The 9,345-nt window shown below is 40.8% G+C and overlaps 1 long non-coding RNA gene across 1 annotated transcript in view; it reads right to left on the reverse strand.

The window, feature by feature from the left end:
• The window catches only part of LOC119700657, a 61,969-nt gene extending 52,988 nt beyond the window's left edge, over window positions 1-8,981 (reverse strand). Inside the window, exon 1 of the long non-coding RNA XR_005256857.1 lies at window positions 8,852-8,981. This is a non-coding gene — a long non-coding RNA (uncharacterized LOC119700657). The remainder of the gene's footprint in view (window positions 1-8,851) is intronic.
• Window positions 8,982-9,345: the final 364 nt, after the last annotated feature.

The following is a 9,345-nucleotide window of genomic DNA, read 5'->3' on the forward strand; positions in this document are numbered from 1 at the left end:
CCTTTCCAATTCTTCTCCCTAGCAGTGAGGGGAAAGTGAGCAAGCAGATGGTAAGTGGCACTTAGTTGCCAGCTGGAGTTAAACACAACAATGACTAAGGAAACAAACATAATCCTAAAATTTAAAACTGTTTCCATTGCACAGTGCTCCTTTTGTGCTCACCCTTTCCCCAGCTGCACAACGAGCTATGAACTGCTTGGGTTCTCAGACCGCTGGCCGGTCCCCAGTGGCTTCCTCTCTCTGTGCCCGGGAGATCTGCCTTGCAGTGAGACCCATCTCTGCCTGTTCTGAGAGCTCACAAAACCCTTCCAGCCTCACCTGCTGAAGGGCTGAATGTAAAAATGCTTAAAACCACTTGCTGGCTGGCCTGCACCGTATGCTGCAGCTGACACACAGGTAACGTAGCACCATGTGCACATTGCATGCACGGGCTTTGGCAGGGGGCTTTGAGCTGCCAGCAGGTGGGAACAGGAGTTCTGCAGCAGCAAAGTGAGCAAGAAAAGCTCATTACTCCTTTAGTGTACACAAGTTCCCCACTACAGAAGGTATTTTAGCAGGGTTGCTTTTCGAAAAAAACCCACAGGCCTGAAATAAATGAACAGTTTTCAAGTAAATACACTCCTGCATTTTTATATTGAAATATCAGTTTGTTTGTCTATGTGCTCATTTGGTACAGTGTATGGAGTAGACCAGCACTGACATATGTGATCATGAGGGCAAAGCAGCTGTAAAAAATTGTTGAATCTGAAAGGTTGCGGCACATATCTGCACTGTAGTGATTATGTCCTGGATAAATTATTATGTGTGATTCATAAATGTTTAAACCAGAAAATAAAATTACAGTTACCAAGTATAACTTCCTTCATTTTAGGTTTAGATTGTTATGCTCTGTTTCTATCTGAATGAAAAAAAAATGTTTTGATAAGCAATAAATTGCATAAAGATGCAAATAAAGGATTAAATTATTTTAAGTAGTCTGGGCACCTACCCAAAAACAAACATACCACTCCCAAATGAAAGGACTGCTCTGGAACATGCGCGCTTGAAAAAGAATGACTCTTCTGATACAAAACAAGATTTTATACTGTTTATACCCTTTCAAGGTTTCTGGGATGAAAGGACATTCATGAAAGGACTTCAATTTATCTGACAACTGACAGCTTACATGTTAACATGACAGAACAAGAAGCAGAACCCCTTCTCTGCCTGTCCTCACAGCACAGGTATAACATGGGAGCACTGCCCTTGGGGTGATACCAGTAATACAGGCAGGAGACCCATCACAGTTCTTATCCAATGCTGATTTTGCCAACAAAACCAGCCACAGTTAGTTCTACTGCACTAATGGTGGGTTTGATACTTGTCCAGGGATAGTCCCATCTCTGAGTTGCTCTAAGCCCATTTTCTGCCTTACGTGGTACTCTCTGCCACTCAGGGATATCAGGCAGTATGTGGCAAAAAGCCTAACTCAGCACACTGCTGTCCAACAGCTGGCTTAGCTATACTGCCAGAAAATTTAAATAAGAAATTTGAAACTACAGAAAACTATTTCCCTTGTATTCTATGTTTAGACAACTTAGAAATGTACTGGCCCTCAAAGTCATAGCACTTTATAGCTCAGGATAGCCAAAGCCTTTTTCTCCAGATCTGATTCTAATGCAACAGGAATGATAAAGAAGAATCGCAACACTCTTGTCGTATCCATGGACATTCTGTGTCACATGACAGCCTTGGCTTATTTCTCTCTAGAGGGCCACCCCTCTTTTGAGAGCTGCTTATTGGCATGACTTGCCACTGGTGAGTGACCACCAACTTTCTGTGGTGAGACAGCCTGATTGGCCTGCTGCATGGAAAACTGCCAGCCTCACACATGCCGGTGAACAAACAGCAATAAGCGTGGGTTATCAGCAACCACACATCAGGCACTCTACTTAATACCATCACCACTTATCTGCCAGACCAGATCAGGTCTGGAAGTGGTTCAGGATATCTTGAAGCAAGCATCATCAAGAATCAAAAACATGATAAAAGAGGCAGGAGACAAGCTGACATAATGAGAGGACAACAACAGTTATCTGCAGACTGAACTGGGACAGGAAAGAGGACAAGTTAAGTCACTGTGGGTGAGAGCAAGTTTAGCACTGTAGCCTGGTTCTGTAAGGAACTGAGCAGAAATGTCATTGGATACTCAGAGGTGACAACTCCACCAGCTTTTGCATGGGCAAACAAAGTCATATCTCATGTGACAAGGCATCAGATTTCTATGTCTCAATTACGTAAGTGGAGCCATTTCCCCCCATCTTTGGTTTTCATTTTGTTGTTTGATTTTTGTTGGCTTTTTTTTTTTGATCTGTCAGTACAATTAATAAAGTTTTTGTACAAGCAAAACAATTTGATGGACATTGTGCAAGTTGGTTTTGCTTCATTCTGTGATTTTTTTTACATGCAAAAAAAGTACAGCTATGCTTTGAATAGGTGAAAGCTTTTTGGTCTACTACCAGCAGTAGTAATTTATAAGGTGCTAAGGTATCAAAGAATAGAAAGAAAAGAGATATGAGCTAAAAAGGCATCAGTGAAATTGGTTAATCCGCCTGCATTTCTCTAACTGGAATTCAGGGTCAATGCCAGTTTTTACAGACTGGTCTTCCACAGGAACACATAATACCTATAATTCCAAAACAAGGTTGATGCACCTTTGTTCTTGAAGTATTTTACCAAAGATTCTTAGTACACCACCTGGAGTGATGTACTGAGCTCTGGGGCTCAGGAGCCTAAGAAGGAAATGGACTTGTTAGAGTGGGTTCAGAAGAGGATTGTGACGATGATCAGAGAGCAGAACACCTCTCTTGTGAAGACAGCCCATGTCAGAAGATCTATGAGCCCATAGAAGATCTATGAAAGTCCCTTCCAAGCCAAACAATTCTGTGATGCCAGAAAGCTGAATACATCACTATAAATGTAATTTCTAGATCATCAAAATATAGATGTAGACCCTACAATGAAAAGTATGCTTAGATATACAGGGGTAAAATCAGGTTTTTTTCAAAAGAAAAGGAAAAGAAATTTTACCTGTGTTCAATCTAAGACATTTTGTTAAATCCAAAATAAAATGTCATGTAATATTTCACAGGTCATTTAGCTTCTTTGTGTTTGACTTTGACACGCCTTCAAATGAAAACAGAAGCATTTTCACTCCTGTTATTATAAACAGAGCAGCAACCAGTAGGGTCAGTGGATGCAGAAGACCTTCCAGGTTATTTATGGGCTGGGACAATAGCCAAATTCTCATCCTCTGAAAAACACACACATTTCTCTGAACACAGCTCACTTGGTTATTTGGGGGTTTCTGCTTCTCCTATTTGGGTCACAATGTATATGCAAACACAATGCGACCTTAATTACAGAGTCACTTTCATCTACAAGTCCTCCAACACCAAAACCTGCCTTTTCCCACCGCAGTAAAAATCACTTCAGACCTCTTCCTCCTACTTAATCTTGCTGTCTTTCTCATGCATATGTGTTTGTGTGTGAGCAAACGATTGTAAGTAATGTGTTTAAGCAGCAGAAGCATGATTTCTACAAAAAATTTCATTGAGGGGTTAACTACAGCCTGAAACAAATTTTGCATGGAATCTCCAAACTTATGTAAATGGCAAGGCTAGAAAAATGAAGACAAAGAGTTCTAGGCATAGTGGCTCCCTCCACTACTGCCCCAGCCAGCTTTAGGGAGTTCTTACAGGAGGTTCTGTATGTAGATGGAATGGATTCCCATACCTCTCAGAAAGTTTCTTACACTTTGAGCTAGTGAAACATTCCCTATGCAGCTCCCTGTCCCGAACTGGAAAAAAGCCCTGACTTTTTACAGCCTTCCAGATTTGAGCTGCCAATCAGTCAGACCTGCACTGGATGATCTCATCACTAGGCAACCATCCATGAAGGCCACTTCTCCTTGAGAATGTTCACTTATTGTTTAAATGCATTTCATTTCCATAGAGGAGTGTTTAATCTGATAACTCTCTTTTGTTAACCTTGTACTGGTGGCCTTTAGAATTATTTTCTGTTGTGGAAGTAAGAGAAAGACAGAAACCTGACTGCACAGAAGAATTAAATTTTCCATTTGAATAAACATCCTGTAATCTGAACAATGTCCACAGCTGAATAATCCTATTGATTTTATATATATATATATATATATATATGCATATCAAAAGGCCTAGCCTAGCCACATTTTCACTATAAGCGTAGACGAATAACAGAAAAAAATTTTATGCTATTCTAAGCATTGTAGAATGTATCCTCAGAACTGACCTAGCTTCCACCATGGAGAATAAATGTATCCTATAGGCAAAAGGCTCTTTTTCTCAGGCCAATGGGATGAAGAACTCCCACAATGTGAAGATGATGGGAAAACTGCCCTTTTGCAGGAAGCTACTGTCAGGAAGGACAGGTGTGCTGTGCTTGACTCTCCAGTTGTATCAAAAGCCAAATAATGCAAGAGCCCTGACTCATGCAGTGGCCCAGCCATTTTCAACACCCTGCAGCAGCTATGCCCTCAGGTACTCTGTGTGCTCTGACCTCAGGGCAAAGGGAGCAGGGTCCCATGGGAGAGGAGCACAAGAAGGTCGCACAATTGGTTGATTAATTGCAGTATGGATACCCCAATTCTTCTTGCTGAGTGAGTGCGGCGGGGGATTCGGTTCCCACTCCGTCCACCGTGGAGGGAAAACCCTGGGCTGGTGCTGGCAGGACGCCAAATGGACAAGGAGCGTGCCCTTGCCCAATAGCGCTTCCCCTCAGCCCACTTTCTGCCTAGTCCTAGATGGATAATATCCGTTCACCAAGGTGAAGGAGGTGACTCAGTCCTGGATAATTCCAATGCATTTATTGTAAGGAAGAAGAACAGGCATGATCCAAAAGGCAGGGAGACATCTACCAATAAGGACACCAACGAAAGAGTCTGACAGTTGAAGGAGGGTCCAGAGTATATAAGCAACCATGGGTAGGAGGGGTTACAGTATGAACGATCCAATGGGAAAGGGCACAGGAGGAGGAGCAAAGGTGGGGTGTTTGAAAACCGTCCAGTGGGGAATGAGGAAGGGGTGGCTTCAACAGAGCAACCAACGGGAGATCGAAACACCAAGAATGTTCTAGAAAGGGGTGTGTACAACACGTGTCATTCTTCTGCGTATTAGCATAACAGGGAAGGATTATGGGAGGTTACTATGGCAACTCAATTTGATTCAGACAACAGAACTTTCCCAAGGCACCTCTGTGCCAGCTCTTCCACCCCCATCCCCCACAAGTGAGTTTGTAATGATAAGATTTAACTCTGGCTGCTTATTTATTGTAACTGCACATTGTTACTTGTCCTGAAATAACTTGCCTAACAATACTTCTTTCTCTTCAGTTTGCTTCTGGGATAGAAAATCAGCACATATCAAATTTAAAAAAATAAATAAAAGAAAAAGAAACATGAGGCAATAGCCCTGAAACCCCTTTTGTGATATGGATAGTGCTGCAACTTCAAAACAATTCTACAACCCTGGCCTGGAAAAACAGATAAATCAACAGTACTTTGCAAACAGAAAATAAGCATGTATATATGTGGCTGATTCTTTCCTTTTGCAGAGTCATTTCCATCTCCCTAATGAAATTATAATCAGTGTCCTTTCTTCCAAAGTGGAATAATTAAGAATCAATTACACTTTAAACTATAGCACTGACTACTCTGTAACTATTATGTAATTGGAAAGCAGCTATATTGTCATCTTTATGTAGTTACACTGAATTACACAATCATTTAAATGGAATTACATTGAGAAATTGTATGTAAAGTTATTCATATTAAGTTCTGCAACTTAAGGACCCAATTGCCCACTTGGAGCAGGCTTTGAATCTAATATGTACAGCCCTGTGACTTTGAAGGGAAAGAAAAGGTTCCTTAATAAGTCTGAAGTGTTATCATTAGTATCATTTAATGCAAAGTGGTTACATGCTAGTGAACTATTTCAACTACTCTATTATATGGCTGAGCTAAAGAAAAGGAGCAATTGATAAAAATGTGGTGAAAAGTTCATAATAAGCAGAAATTAAAAACAGGACTCAAAAGCTATTACAGAGTGCATTCAGCTGGTACCTTCAAAATTGTAAAGATACTTAACATTAAATGAGAGAACTTCAAATCACTAATTTAGTTCACAGTGTGCTTTGGGGATTTGAGTAACTTCATCTATGTAGAATGTCTATAATGCTGCAAAGTTAAATCTGAGCTAGGGTTTTAAATTTTTCTTGTGGCACAGTGAGATATAAAACACTCCTACAGTGAAGCAATAATGTAAGGGTTTCAGTTTGGACTGATCCAATACACAAACCTTAGGGCCTGAAAGAATTGAAAATAATGTGCAAAAATAAACACTTCAAAGGAGAACCCCACCTGAACACAGCAGAAAGGTGTGAGAGGAAAAGGGTCTGGCTGGATTCATGAAAGAAGCTGACAGGGACAATTTCTTGCCCTTCAGGGGACTGATAAAGTTTGAAAATCTGGGACTGATAAATAGGAACTTAACCTGAGTGAGGTTAGGGTGAAAATTAATTATTTAAGTATTCTAAAACATTTGCCAATCCTCCATCAATCGAGCTACAGAGTCAAGTGTAGCTAACAGAGAAATACAGAAAGAAAGCACAACCATTTTGACAAGCTCTGTTTTTTCCTCAATAGAAAACTCTTCCTTTTAAGAACAAAGTTTTTAAAAGGCCACAGACTCTGCGCTCCTCTCTGTTGAGAGCACAGAGATGTTCATACAGATAATTTTTCTAGCATAGTCTGGTAAATGTCAGATTTAGGTGTAAATATTGAACAATCTCATCATTAAGCACCATGTATTAGTCACTCTCATTCTCACAAGTCAACACATTTTTAAGTAACATACATTTCACTGAAGTTTAGCTAGAATCCTCAAAGTCCTTAGACAGCATCTGTTCTCAAGTTGGTCCCTTCCAAAGTATTTTGTTGTTTGTTTTGGAGAGTAACCACTACCCTTTGCTCAACTGACATAATGACTTTTTACCTGAATCTCATAATGCCAGTGCAACACTTTGGCTTCCTTCTCATCTAGGAGCAGTGCCTTCTAGCCTGCATGCTCCAGAAAACCTGTATTCAGTTTGGCAAAAATAAAAACAGGCTTTGTTGGAAAATTCCTTAATTAGCAAGGAAAGTTGGAAAATAAGGCTTACACAGAGACTCATTTAGTGGAACACCATGAAAAATTCTGATAGGGGAGAACAAAGATTTAATTAGAGTTTGGGAATATTACCTGCAACGCTCAGAACTGAATTTTTTCTCTTATTTTTATGGTTGGCTCTGTCTACATGTCTCAAGTCCTGCATAATTTGACGAAATTGCCCTGCAACATGCCTCATACATACAACTCATTCTCCGCTTTCTCTACTGCCAATCCATCTCATGAAAAAGGTGACAGCTGATTCATAATGTTACCTTATTAAAATGTTTTGTTTCAATTCATGAGACTGGCCTGTTTCAGCCTTACATAATCTAGATAAATGCAAAGTTATTTCCAAAGTAACACTTTACAAAAGTGCACCAAAAACTTGTTACTTTCTTCTACTAATTCAGCTTCATTATCAGCTTACAAGATGTATGTCTGAATATACTAATCCAAAGAAAACCTCGGAAGCTGAATGCCTGAGGCCAGTGACATAGGACCTTTAGACATCACTAGTTTTGTAATGAAGGATGCATTAGTCACATCTGATGAGACACCCATCATAAGTATCAAGGCTTCTGAGAGATTTCTTAATGGGCTCCACCCCTATTTTTAGAAACAGTTTTGAAATTTGTCAATGATAAGATGGCGCCAGTAAATGGGTAGATAAACTCAGGACTAAGTAGTGTGCTCTGAGCTGGTTTATGGTTGACTTTGTAAAAGATCCCTTCAGGCCTCCTATGGGAGCACAATGCTGGTAAACTGCCAAAAAAGTCCTTGCCTAGCACCACAACTGTAGTACTTCTGCCATAATGGAAATCATTACCATTTTCAATCCAACAAACTTTGCACACCATTATCTAAACACTCTTTAAATCTTCACAAACTAGTATTTTTGCCATTCCCCATTATTTCCATTTTATAGATGGATAAATTGAAGGACAGAAAAGCCATGACTCTTCTAAAACTGAGTCATATTGACTTTCATCCCTTGGCTTCACCTGACAAAATGTGCTCGATCCCTAATGTCCCAGAGCAAATCAAAGCAGCTTTTTCATTAAGTTTTAGACATGTCTCATCCACACTGTTTTCTGCTGGTCATGAAAAACACAATGAAGTAAACTAAGTTTGCACATGCACCAAAGTGACCTCAAATTTTCTCTCTTCTTTTTGTACTCATGGAAAGTACATTGTCAAAAAAATTATATCAAATTTTATAAATTACCCAAGAGAGTTTCTTTTACATAATAGGGCTCTGGAATAGAAATTTGGAATAAAAAAATTCTGACAGGCTCTTAGCTAAAGGCACTAGCAAAATTCTCTGGTCTGTGCATTCTGACTAATTCATTGGTACATTTTACGTTCACTTATGCTGTGTACCCTCAGTTGATCTCATTGACACTTCAAATTTTGGCCAAAAAAGAGCATAGAGAACAGCTAGGCATTTTACCCCATCCAAATCATATGACAGTGTCAGCCTCCACACTTGCAGGGTTGCTGTTTCTCCTTGGGCCAGTGCTGCCAGGCTACCTCTAGCTCCAGGAGTGTCTCCTCCATGGTGCCGTCTGGTACCACCCTCAGCCCACCTTCCGCCCAAGCCCGGATGTCGTAATATAAAAATGCCTTACCACCGAATGAAGAGCAGGAGGGCTTCTTCCATGCTTAATCCAGAGAGGTTTATTGAGGGAGAAAGTGAAGAGCAGCAGGGACACAACCTTCTCCGAAGAGGAGCACAGGCAAAAAAGCCCCAACAGTGGCAGGGGTCCGGGTATATAAGCTCAGGGAGGTAGGCGGGGTTTGGGGAGGAGCTAGGGCGGGGTGACACAGCACGAACCAATAGGGAAAGGAGGTAGGAGTGGTTCCAACCTAGGGACCAATGGGGAACAGGGAACCAAGGAACGTTCTAGAACAGGGGAGTGGGGAGTGGGTGACTGACATGGTGATTGACATGGTGATTGACATGGGAGCTTGCATAACACACATGTTGTCTCCCAAGGCATTCCCAAACTTTCCTCCCCCTGGCCACCTCCCACACACACTTACCATTAGATTTCTCTTAGACATCTAACGCAGAGCACAGCTTAAAATTCTGACTAAAACTAATGAAGAGTAATGAGGGGTG

The sequence above is a fragment of the Motacilla alba genome, chromosome 4, assembly GCF_015832195.1.
Source record: "Motacilla alba alba isolate MOTALB_02 chromosome 4, Motacilla_alba_V1.0_pri, whole genome shotgun sequence".
In the NCBI taxonomy this organism is placed as follows: Eukaryota; Metazoa; Chordata; class Aves; order Passeriformes; family Motacillidae; genus Motacilla; species Motacilla alba.